This window comes from Aulonocara sp. 'chitande type north' Nkhata Bay, linkage group LG23 (assembly GCF_057382095.1).
Source record: "Aulonocara sp. 'chitande type north' Nkhata Bay isolate Kocher_YH1m ecotype deep benthic linkage group LG23, A_spYH_male_GT1.1, whole genome shotgun sequence".
Lineage (NCBI taxonomy): Eukaryota > Metazoa > Chordata > Actinopteri > Cichliformes > Cichlidae > Aulonocara > Aulonocara sp. 'chitande type north' Nkhata Bay.
The window spans coordinates 25,891,230-25,901,743 of record NC_141365.1 but is presented as its reverse complement, the minus strand read 5'-3'; the positions used below and the strand labels follow the sequence as shown (position 1 = coordinate 25,901,743).

The following is a 10,514-nucleotide window of genomic DNA, read 5'->3' as shown; positions in this document are numbered from 1 at the left end:
TCTGGGTTATGGGCCCAGCACGCTTCCGCTGCGCCACTCTGCTGGACAGCACCCCAGATGGGACTCGAACCCACAATCCCTGTCTTAGGTGGCCAGTGCCTTATCCATTAGGCCACCGGGGCAGATGAGCGCTTGACTTCCTTTCTTTGGAGGTTGTTTCGGGGGTTCGAGTGAGAGCCATGGTTTCAAGCTGGTTTTTAGTTCAAAGATGAAGCTTATTTAAGAACATTTGAGAAACGCTGAGAAAATAAATTACACTCTGTATACACTCTGGGCAACTCAGTGTCCAGAACTCTGGCCAGCCAACACGCTGTGCTTATTGCTCCACTTTATTTGGGGGCGTTTATGTTGTCTGTTGAGACTTGTGAAACCACATGAAGACCAGAGAGTACCAACGATTTGAATCACTGAATCTAGTTCCACTAAAAGAGGGGGAGTAGCAGGAGCATGTGTGACGTGCTCAAACACAGCTGGATCAAATGCTTGAATTAGCTCTTCAGCATGGCATCAAGTTTGGCAAAGGCCTGACAACAAGCCATTCAATTGATTCAGGTGTGTCAGAACAAGGATGCATCTAAAAGCTAAATAAAAAAAGTAGTTCTCCAGGACTGGAGTTGGAATCCCTGTGCTAGGCTCTATGTACACATAAGGAGTCGCCTTTGGTGATCGGGCGCAGTTATGGTACATGACTGACTCACTCGGTGCCTGTACTACAGGGTTACTTGTCTGCATTTTTGGGGGGAACAGGACCTGACTGTCGTCTGTTTTTGGACACAGTTCAGAACATCGGGCCATCCAAAACACATAGCAGAGGATGGTTTCGATCCATCGACCTCTGGGTTATGGGCCCAGCACGCTTCCGCTGCGCCACTCTGCTGCACAGCACCCCAGATGGGACTCGAACCCACAATCCCTGGCTTAGGAGGCCAGTGCCTTATCCATTAGGCCACCGGGGCAGATGAGCGCTTGACTTCCTTTCTTTGGAGGTTGTTTCGGGGTTCGAGTGAGAGCCATGGTTTCAAGCTGGTTTTTAGTTCAAAGATGAAGCTGTATTTAAGAACATTTGAGAAACGCTGAGAAAATAAATTACACTCTGGGCAACTCAGTGTCCAGAACTCTGGCCAGCCAACAATCTGTGCTTATTGCTCCACTTTATTTGGGGGCGTTTATGTTGTCTGTTGAGACTTGTGAAACCACATGAAGACCAGAGAGTACCAACGATTTGAATCACTGAATCTAGTTCCACTAAAAGAGGGGGAGTAGCAGGAGCATGTGTGACGTGCTCAAACACAGCTGGATCAAATGCTTGAATTAGCTCTTCAGCATGGCATCAAGTTTGGCAAAGGCCTGACAACAAGCCATTCAATTGATTCAGGTGTGTCAGAACAAGGATGCATCTAAAAGCTAAATAAAAAAAAGTAGTTCTCCAGGACTGGACTTGGAGTCCATTTGCTAGGCTCTATGTACACATAAGGAGTCGCCTTTGGTGATCGGGCGCAGTTATGGTACATGACTGACTCACTCGGTGCCTGTACTACAGGGTTACTTGTCTGCATTTTTGGGGGGGAACAGGACCTGAGTGTCGTCTGTTTTTGGACACAGTTCAGAACATCGGGCCATCCAAAACACATAGCAGAGGATGGTTTCGATCCATCGACCTCTGGGTTATGGGCCCAGCACGCTTCCGCTGCGCCACTCTGCTGCACAGCACCCCAGATGGGACTCGAACCCACAATCCCTGGCTTAGGAGGCCAGTGCCTTATCCATTAGGCCACCGGGGCAGATGAGCGCTTGACTTCCTTTCTTTGGAGGTTGTTTCGGGGTTCGAGTGAGAGCCATGGTTTCAAGCTGGTTTTTAGTTCAAAGATGAAGCTTATTTAAGAACATTTGAGAAACGCTGAGAAAATAAATTACACTCTGTATACACTCTGGGCAACTCAGTGTCCAGAACTCTGGCCAGCCAACACGCTGTGCTTATTGCTCCACTTTATTTGGGGGCGTTTATGTTGTCTGTTGAGACTTGTGAAACCACATGAAGACCAGAGAGTACCAACGATTTGAATCACTGAATCTAGTTCAACTAAAAGAGGGGGAGTAGCAGGAGCATGTGTGACGTGCTCAAACACAGCTGGATCAAATGCCTGAATTAGCTCTTCAGCATGGCATCAAGTTTGGCAAAGGCCTGACAACAAGCCATTCATTTGATTCAGGTGTGTCAGAACAAGGATGCATCTAAAAGCTAAATAAAAAAAGTAGTTCTCCAGGACTGGAGTTGGAATCCCTGTGCTAGGCTCTATGTACACATAAGGAGTCGCCTTTGGTGATCGGGCGCAGTTATGGTACATGACTGACTCACTCGGTGCCTGTACTACAGGGTTACTTGTCTGCGTTTTTGGGGAACAGGACCTGACTGTCGTCTGTTTTTGGACACAGTTCAGAACATCGGGCCATCCAAAACACATAGCAGAGGATGGTTTCGATCCATCGACCTCTGGGTTATGGGCCCAGCACGCTTCCGCTGCGCCACTCTGCTGCACAGCACCCCAGATGGGACTCGAACCCACAATCCCTGGCTTAGAAGGCCAGTGCCTTATCCATTAGGCCACCGGGGCAGATGAGCGCTTGACTTCCTTTCTTTGGAGGTTGTTTCGGGGGTTCGAGTGAGAGCCATGGTTTCAAGATGGTTTTTAGTTCAAAGATGAAGCTTATTTAAGAACATTTGAGAAACGCTGAGAAAATAAATTACACTCTGGGCAACTCAGTGTCCAGAACTCTGGCCAGCCAACACGCTGTGCTTATTGCTCCACTTTATTTGGGGGCGTTTATGTTGTCTGTTGAGACTTGTGAAACCACATGAAGACCAGAGAGTACCAACGAGTTGAATCACTGAATCTAGTTCCACTAAAAGAGGGGGAGTAGCAGGAGCATGTGTGACGTGCTCAAACACAGCTGGATCAAATGCTTGAATTAGCTCTTCAGCATGGCATCAAGTTTGGCAAAGGCCTGACAACAAGCCATTCAATTGATTCAGGTGTGTCAGAACAAGGATGCATCTAAAAGCTAAATAAAAAAAAGGAGTTCTCCAGGACTGGAGTTGGAGTCCATTTGCTAGGCTCTATGTACACATAAGGAGGCGCCTTTGGTGATCGGAGGCAGTTATCGTACATGACTGACTCACTCGGTGCCTGTACTACAGGGTTACTTGTCTGCGTTTTTGGGGAACAGGACCTGACTGTCGTCTGTTTTTGGACACAGTTCAGAACATCGGGGCATCCAAAACACATAGCAGAGGATGGTTTCGATCCATCTACCTCTGGGTTATGGGCCCAGCACGCTTCCGCTGCGCCACTCTGCTGGACAGCACCCCAGATGGGACTCGAACCCACAATCCCTGGCTTAGAAGGCCAGTGCCTTATCCATTAGGCCACCGGGGCAGATGAGCGCTTGACTTCCTTTCTTTGGAGGTTGTTTCGGGGGTTCGAGTGAGAGCCATGGTTTCAAGCTGGTTTTTAGTTCAAAGATGAAGCTTATTTAAGAACATTTGAGAAACGCTGAGAAAATAAATTACACTCTGTATACACTCTGGGCAACTCAGTGTCCAGAACTCTGGCCAGCCAACACGCTGTGCTTATTGCTCCACTTTATTTGGGGGCGTTTATGTTGTCTGTTGAGACTTGTGAAACCACATGAAGACCAGAGAGTACCAACGATTTGAATCACTGAATCTAGTTCCACTAAAAGAGGGGGAGTAGCAGGAGCATGTGTGACGTGCTCAAACACAGCTGGATCAAATGCTTGAATTAGCTCTTCAGCATGGCATCAAGTTTGGCAAAGGCCTGACAACAAGCCATTCATTTGATTCAGGTGTGTCAGAACAAGGATGCATCTAAAAGCTAAATAAAAAAAAGGAGTTCTCCAGGACTGGAGTTGGAGTCCATTTGCTAGGCTCTATGTACACATAAGGAGGCGCCTTTGGTGATCGGGGGCAGTTATGGTACATGACTGACTCACTCGGTGCCTGTACTACAGGGTTACTTGTCTGCATTTTTGGGGGGGAACAGGACCTGAGTGTCGTCTGTTTTTGGACACAGTTCAGAACATCGGGCCATCCAAAATACATAGCAGAGGATGGTTTCGATCCATCGACCTCTGGGTTATGGGCCCAGCACGCTTCCGCTGCGCCACTCTGCTGCACAGCACCCCAGATGGGACTCGAACCCACAATCCCTGGCTTAGGAGGCCAGTGCCTTATCCATTAGGCCACCGGGGCAGATGAGCGCTTGACTTCCTTTCTTTGGAGGTTGTTTCGGGGTTCGAGTGAGAGCCATGGTTTCAAGCTGGTTTTTAGTTCAAAGATGAAGCTGTATTTAAGAACATTTGAGAAACGCTGAGAAAATAAATTACACTCTGGGCAACTCAGTGTCCAGAACTCTGGCCAGCCAACACGCTGTGCTTATTGCTCCACTTTATTTGGGGGCGTTTATGTTGTCTGTTGAGACTTGTGAAACCACATGAAGACCAGAGAGTACCAACGATTTGAATCACTGAATCTAGTTCCACTAAAAGAGGGGGAGTAGCAGGAGCATGTGTGACGTGCTCAAACACAGCTGGATCAAATGCTTGAATTAGCTCTTCAGCATGGCATCAAGTTTGGCAAAGGCCTGACAACAAGCCATTCAATTGATTCAGGTGTGTCAGAACAAGGATGCATCTAAAAGCTAAATAAAAAAAAGGAGTTCTCCAGGACTGGAGTTGGAGTCCATTTGCTAGGCTCTATGTACACATAAGGAGTCGCCTTTGGTGATCGGGCGCAGTTATCGTACATGACTGACTCACTCGGTGCCTGTACTACAGGGTTACTTGTCTGCATTTTTGGGGGGGAACAGGACCTGAGTGTTGTCTGTTTTTGGACGCAGTTCAGAACATCGGGCCATCCAAAACACATAGCAGAGGATGGTTTCGATCCATCGACCTCTGGGTTATGGGCCCAGCACGCTTCCGCTGCGCCACTCTGCTGCACAGCACCCCAGATGGGACTCGAACCCACAATCCCTGGCTTAGGAGGCCAGTGCCTTATCCATTAGGCCACCGGGGCAGATGAGCGCTTGACTTCCTTTCTTTGGAGGTTGTTTCGGGGGTTCGAGTGAGAGCCATGGTTTCAAGCTGGTTTTTAGTTCAAAGATGAAGCTTATTTAAGAACATTTGAGAAACGCTGAGAAAATAAATTACACTCTGGGCAACTCAGTGTCCAGAACTCTGGCCAGCCAACACGCTGTGCTTATTGCTCCACTTTATTTGGGGGCGTTTATGTTGTCTGTTGAGACTTGTGAAACCACATGAAGACCAGAGAGTACCAACGATTTGAATCACTGAATCTAGTTCCACTAAAAGAGGGGGAGTAGCAGGAGCATGTGTGACGTGCTCAAACACAGCTGGATCAAATGCTTGAATTAGCTCTTCAGCATGGCATCAAGTTTGGCAAAGGCCTGACAACAAGCCATTCAATTGATTCAGGTGTGTCAGAACAAGGATGCATCTAAAAGCTAAATAAAAAAAAGGAGTTCTCCAGGACTGGAGTTGGAGTCCATTTGCTAGGCTCTATGTACACATAAGGAGTCGCCTTTGGTGATCGGGCGCAGTTATCGTACATGACTGACTCACTCGGTGCCTGTACTACAGGGTTACTTGTCTGCATTTTTTGGGGGAACAGGACCTGACTGTCGTCTGTTTTTGGACACAGTTCAGAGAATCGGGCCATCCAAAACACATAGCAGAGGATGGTTTCGATCCATCGACCTCTGGGTTATGGGCCCAGCACGCTTCCGCTGCGCCACTCTGCTGCACAGCACCCCAGATGGGACTCGAACCCACAATCCCTGGCTTAGGAGGCCAGTGCCTTATCCATTAGGCCACCGGGGCAGATGAGCGCTTGACTTCCTTTCTTTGGAGGTTGTTTCGGGGTTCGAGTGAGAGCCATGGTTTCAAGCTGGTTTTTAGTTCAAAGATGAAGCTTATTTAAGAACATTTGAGAAACGCTGAGAAAATAAATTACACTCTGTATACACTCTGGGCAACTCAGTGTCCAGAACGCTGGCCAGCCAACACGCTGTGCTTATTGCTCCACTTTATTTGGGGGCGTTTATGTTGTCTGTTGAGACTTGTGAAACCACATGAAGACCAGAGAGTACCAACGAGTTGAATCACTGAATCTAGTTCCACTAAAAGAGGGGGAGTAGCAGGAGCATGTGTGACGTGCTCAAACACAGCTGGATCAAATGCTTGAATTAGCTCTTCAGCATGGCATCAAGTTTGGCAAAGGCCTGACAACAAGCCATTCAATTGATTCAGGTGTGTCAGAACAAGGATGCATCTAAAAGCTAAATAAAAAAAAGGAGTTCTCCAGGACTGGAGTTGGAGTCCATTTGCTAGGCTCTATGTACACATAAGCAGAGATGGGCAGTAACGAGTTACAAGTAATGCGTTACTGTAATCTGATTACTTTTTTCAAGTAACGAGTAAAGTAAGGGATTACTATTGCAAAAATGGTAATTAGATTACGTTACTTTCCCGTAGGAACGCTGCGTTACTGCGTTACTAAAACCGTGATTTTTTGCGAGAATGTCTCATGACAGTGACGTAAGCGAGTGCGAGGTTCGTGACAACAGCTGTGTGCAGATCAACAATGGATCCTATATCGATTGTGGGAGAGAGTATGCGCGTGCAGCGTTTAAAGCGTGGAAGTACTGACCTTACTTTGAGTTTGATTCCATAAAAAGTGACAAAAACATTAGTGTCCGTTGTGCGTGGGAAGAAAACTTTTTACAGCGAAAAAACCTCTAAACAAGCACCGAGTGCGCAACGACGTGATGGGAAACTCACAGAGAAAGTCACGGATTCTTCAACTGACCGTGGCACACCTGCACCAGGGTAAACCTCCGCCTACCCCCACTCCTGCTTTACAGGTGAAAATAGAGCAACAGGACCGCTGAGTCTTTGACTTTATTTATTTTCTGCTGTGTTTTACTTGCATCTATTTGAAAGAGTGAGTGTAAACACACAAAAATATTTTATTTCATGTGCTGGAATGTGCAGAAAATAGGTTTAAATGTTAAACTAATTTCTTCCAGTCAGAGAATGTTGCATATAATTAAATTTTTGCTTGATGCATAAAGTTAAAAGATTAAAACTAATAAAACAAGTTAAAAAAAGACACTTTTCCATTTGATTACATTTTGTATGATGGATTATGCAGAAAAAGTAGAATTGGGCTGAAAGATCTATCGCTTTATCACCACTTCAGGTTGTAAATCTGGTTTTTAAAAAGTAACTAAGTAACTAAGTAATTAATTACTTTTGAAAATAAGTAATCAGTAAAGTAACAGGATTACTTTTTTGGGGAAGTAATCAGTAATTAGTTACTGATTACTTTTTTCAAGTAACTTGACCAACACTGCACATAAGGAGTCGCCTTTGGTGATCGGGGGCAGTTATGGTACATGACTGACTCACTCGGTGCCTGTACTACAGGGTTACTTGTCTGCATTTTGTGGAACAGGACCTGAGTGTCGTCTGTTTTTGGACACAGTTCAGAACATCGGGCCATCCAAAACACATAGCAGAGGATGGTTTCGATCCATCGACCTCTGGGTTATGGGCCCAGCACGCTTCCGCTGCGCCACTCTGCTGGACAGCACCCCAGATGGGACTCGAACCCACAATCCCTGGCTTAGGAGGCCAGTGCCTTATCCATTAGGCCACCGGGGCAGATGAGCGCTTGACTTCCTTTCTTTGGAGGTTGTTTCGGGGTTCGAGTGAGAGCCATGGTTTCAAGCTGGTTTTTAGTTCAAAGATGAAGCTTATTTAAGAACATTTGAGAAACGCTGAGAAAATAAATTACACTCTGTATACACTCTGGGCAACTCAGTGTCCAGAACGCTGGCCAGCCAACACGCTGTGCTTATTGCTCCACTTTATTTGGGGGCGTTTATGTTGTCTGTTGAGACTTGTGAAACCACATGAAGACCAGAGAGTACCAACGATTTGAATCACTGAATCTAGTTCAACTAAAAGAGGGGGAGTAGCAGGAGCATGTGTGACGTGCTCAAACACAGCTGGATCAAATGCCTGAATTAGCTCTTCAGCATGGCATCAAGTTTGGCAAAGGCCTGACAACAAGCCATTCATTTGATTCAGGTGTGTCAGAACAAGGATGCATCTAAAAGCTAAATAAAAAAAAGGAGTTCTCCAGGACTGGAGTTGGAGTCCATTTGCTAGGCTCTATGTACACATAAGGAGTCGCCTTTGGTGATCGGGGGCAGTTATGGTACATGACTGACTCACTCGGTGCCTGTACTACAGGGTTACTTGTCTGCGTTTTTGGGGAACAGGACCTGACTGTCGTCTGTTTTTGGACACAGTTCAGAACATCGGGCCATCCAAAACACATAGCAGAGGATGGTTTCGATCCATCGACCTCTGGGTTATGGGCCCAGCACGCTTCCGCTGCGCCACTCTGCTGCACAGCACCCCAGATGGGACTCGAACCCACAATCCCTGGCTTAGAAGGCCAGTGCCTTATCCATTAGGCCACCGGGGCAGATGAGCGCTTGACTTCCTTTCTTTGGAGGTTGTTTCGGGGGTTCGAGTGAGAGCCATGGTTTCAAGCTGGTTTTTAGTTCAAAGATGAAGCTTATTTAAGAACATTTGAGAAACGCTGAGAAAATAAATTACACTCTGGGCAACTCAGTGTCCAGAACTCTGGCCAGCCAACACGCTGTGCTTATTGCTCCACTTTATTTGGGGGCGTTTATGTTGTCTGTTGAGACTTGTGAAACCACATGAAGACCAGAGAGTACCAACGAGTTGAATCACTGAATCTAGTTCCACTAAAAGAGGGGGAGTAGCAGGAGCATGTGTGACGTGCTCAAACACAGCTGGATCAAATGCTTGAATTAGCTCTTCAGCATGGCATCAAGTTTGGCAAAGGCCTGACAACAAGCCATTCAATTGATTCAGGTGTGTCAGAACAAGGATGCATCTAAAAGCTAAATAAAAAAAAGGAGTTCTCCAGGACTGGAGTTGGAGTCCATTTGCTAGGCTCTATGTACACATAAGGAGTCGCCTTTGGTGATCGGAGGCAGTTATCGTACATGACTGACTCACTCGGTGCCTGTACTACAGGGTTACTTGTCTGCGTTTTTGGGGAACAGGACCTGACTGTCGTCTGTTTTTGGACACAGTTCAGAACATCGGGGCATCCAAAACACATAGCAGAGGATGGTTTCGATCCATCTACCTCTGGGTTATGGGCCCAGCACGCTTCCGCTGCGCCACTCTGCTGGACAGCACCCCAGATGGGACTCGAACCCACAATCCCTGGCTTAGAAGGCCAGTGCCTTATCCATTAGGCCACCGGGGCAGATGAGCGCTTGACTTCCTTTCTTTGGAGGTTGTTTCGGGGGTTCGAGTGAGAGCCATGGTTTCAAGCTGGTTTTTAGTTCAAAGATGAAGCTTATTTAAGAACATTTGAGAAACGCTGAGAAAATAAATTACACTCTGTATACACTCTGGGCAACTCAGTGTCCAGAACTCTGGCCAGCCAACACGCTGTGCTTATTGCTCCACTTTATTTGGGGGCGTTTATGTTGTCTGTTGAGACTTGTGAAACCACATGAAGACCAGAGAGTACCAACGATTTGAATCACTGAATCTAGTTCCACTAAAAGAGGGGGAGTAGCAGGAGCATGTGTGACGTGCTCAAACACAGCTGGATCAAATGCTTGAATTAGCTCTTCAGCATGGCATCAAGTTTGGCAAAGGCCTGACAACAAGCCATTCATTTGATTCAGGTGTGTCAGAACAAGGATGCATCTAAAAGCTAAATAAAAAAAAGTAGTTCTCCAGGACTGGAGTTGGAGTCCATTTGCTAGGCTCTATGTACACATAAGGAGTCGCCTTTGGTGATCGGGGGCAGTTATGGTACATGACTGACTCACTCGGTGCCTGTACTACAGGGTTACTTGTCTGCATTTTTGGGGGGAACAGGACCTGAGTGTCGTCTGTTTTTGGACACAGTTCAGAACATCGGGCCATCCAAAAAACATAGCAGAGGATGGTTTCGATCCATCGACCTCTGGGTTATGGGCCCAGCACGCTTCCGCTGCGCCACTCTGCTGCACAGCACCCCAGATGGGACTCGAACCCACAATCCCTGGCTTAGGAGGCCAGTGCCTTATCCATTAGGCCACCGGGGCAGATGAGCGCTTGACTTCCTTTCTTTGGAGGTTGTTTCGGGGTTCGAGTGAGAGCCATGGTTTCAAGCTGGTTTTTAGTTCAAAGATGAAGCTGTATTTAAGAACATTTGAGAAACGCTGAGAAAATAAATTACACTCTGGGCAACTCAGTGTCCAGAACTCTGGCCAGCCAACACGCTGTGCTTATTGCTCCACTTTATTTGGGGGCGTTTATGTTGTCTGTTGAGACTTGTGAAACCACATGAAGACCAGAGAGTACCA

At 46.9% G+C, this 10,514-nt stretch overlaps 1 protein-coding gene and 21 non-coding genes across 22 annotated transcripts in view; all 22 read right to left on the bottom strand.

Annotated features, from left to right (window-relative positions):
• Positions 1-43, bottom strand: part of trnam-cau (transfer RNA methionine (anticodon CAU)) — a 72-nt gene extending 29 nt beyond the window's left edge. The window contains exon 1 of the tRNA in view: positions 1-43. This exon is cut by the window's left edge and continues 29 nt beyond it. This is a non-coding gene — a tRNA (tRNA-Met).
• The window catches only part of LOC147301903 (copper-transporting ATPase 2-like), a 56,542-nt gene that overhangs the window by 36,115 nt on the left and 9,913 nt on the right, over positions 1-10,514 (bottom strand). The window lies entirely within an intron of this gene.
• On the bottom strand, positions 806-877 carry trnam-cau (transfer RNA methionine (anticodon CAU)). The gene has a single exon. It is a non-coding gene; the product is annotated as a tRNA-Met (tRNA).
• On the bottom strand, positions 884-956 carry trnar-ccu (transfer RNA arginine (anticodon CCU)). The gene has a single exon. It is a non-coding gene; the product is annotated as a tRNA-Arg (tRNA).
• On the bottom strand, positions 1,631-1,702 carry trnam-cau (transfer RNA methionine (anticodon CAU)). Its single transcript has one exon. It is a non-coding gene; the product is annotated as a tRNA-Met (tRNA).
• trnar-ccu (transfer RNA arginine (anticodon CCU)) lies at positions 1,709-1,781 on the bottom strand. Its single transcript has one exon. It is a non-coding gene; the product is annotated as a tRNA-Arg (tRNA).
• Positions 2,462-2,533, bottom strand: trnam-cau (transfer RNA methionine (anticodon CAU)). Its single transcript has one exon. It is a non-coding gene; the product is annotated as a tRNA-Met (tRNA).
• Positions 2,540-2,612, bottom strand: trnar-ucu (transfer RNA arginine (anticodon UCU)). The gene has a single exon. It is a non-coding gene; the product is annotated as a tRNA-Arg (tRNA).
• On the bottom strand, positions 3,362-3,434 carry trnar-ucu (transfer RNA arginine (anticodon UCU)). The gene has a single exon. It is a non-coding gene; the product is annotated as a tRNA-Arg (tRNA).
• trnam-cau (transfer RNA methionine (anticodon CAU)) lies at positions 4,120-4,191 on the bottom strand. Its single transcript has one exon. It is a non-coding gene; the product is annotated as a tRNA-Met (tRNA).
• trnar-ccu (transfer RNA arginine (anticodon CCU)) lies at positions 4,198-4,270 on the bottom strand. The gene has a single exon. It is a non-coding gene; the product is annotated as a tRNA-Arg (tRNA).
• Positions 4,945-5,016, bottom strand: trnam-cau (transfer RNA methionine (anticodon CAU)). The gene has a single exon. It is a non-coding gene; the product is annotated as a tRNA-Met (tRNA).
• On the bottom strand, positions 5,023-5,095 carry trnar-ccu (transfer RNA arginine (anticodon CCU)). The gene has a single exon. It is a non-coding gene; the product is annotated as a tRNA-Arg (tRNA).
• trnam-cau (transfer RNA methionine (anticodon CAU)) lies at positions 5,769-5,840 on the bottom strand. Its single transcript has one exon. It is a non-coding gene; the product is annotated as a tRNA-Met (tRNA).
• Positions 5,847-5,919, bottom strand: trnar-ccu (transfer RNA arginine (anticodon CCU)). Its single transcript has one exon. It is a non-coding gene; the product is annotated as a tRNA-Arg (tRNA).
• On the bottom strand, positions 7,614-7,685 carry trnam-cau (transfer RNA methionine (anticodon CAU)). The gene has a single exon. It is a non-coding gene; the product is annotated as a tRNA-Met (tRNA).
• trnar-ccu (transfer RNA arginine (anticodon CCU)) lies at positions 7,692-7,764 on the bottom strand. Its single transcript has one exon. It is a non-coding gene; the product is annotated as a tRNA-Arg (tRNA).
• trnam-cau (transfer RNA methionine (anticodon CAU)) lies at positions 8,446-8,517 on the bottom strand. Its single transcript has one exon. It is a non-coding gene; the product is annotated as a tRNA-Met (tRNA).
• On the bottom strand, positions 8,524-8,596 carry trnar-ucu (transfer RNA arginine (anticodon UCU)). The gene has a single exon. It is a non-coding gene; the product is annotated as a tRNA-Arg (tRNA).
• On the bottom strand, positions 9,346-9,418 carry trnar-ucu (transfer RNA arginine (anticodon UCU)). The gene has a single exon. It is a non-coding gene; the product is annotated as a tRNA-Arg (tRNA).
• Positions 10,103-10,174, bottom strand: trnam-cau (transfer RNA methionine (anticodon CAU)). Its single transcript has one exon. It is a non-coding gene; the product is annotated as a tRNA-Met (tRNA).
• On the bottom strand, positions 10,181-10,253 carry trnar-ccu (transfer RNA arginine (anticodon CCU)). Its single transcript has one exon. It is a non-coding gene; the product is annotated as a tRNA-Arg (tRNA).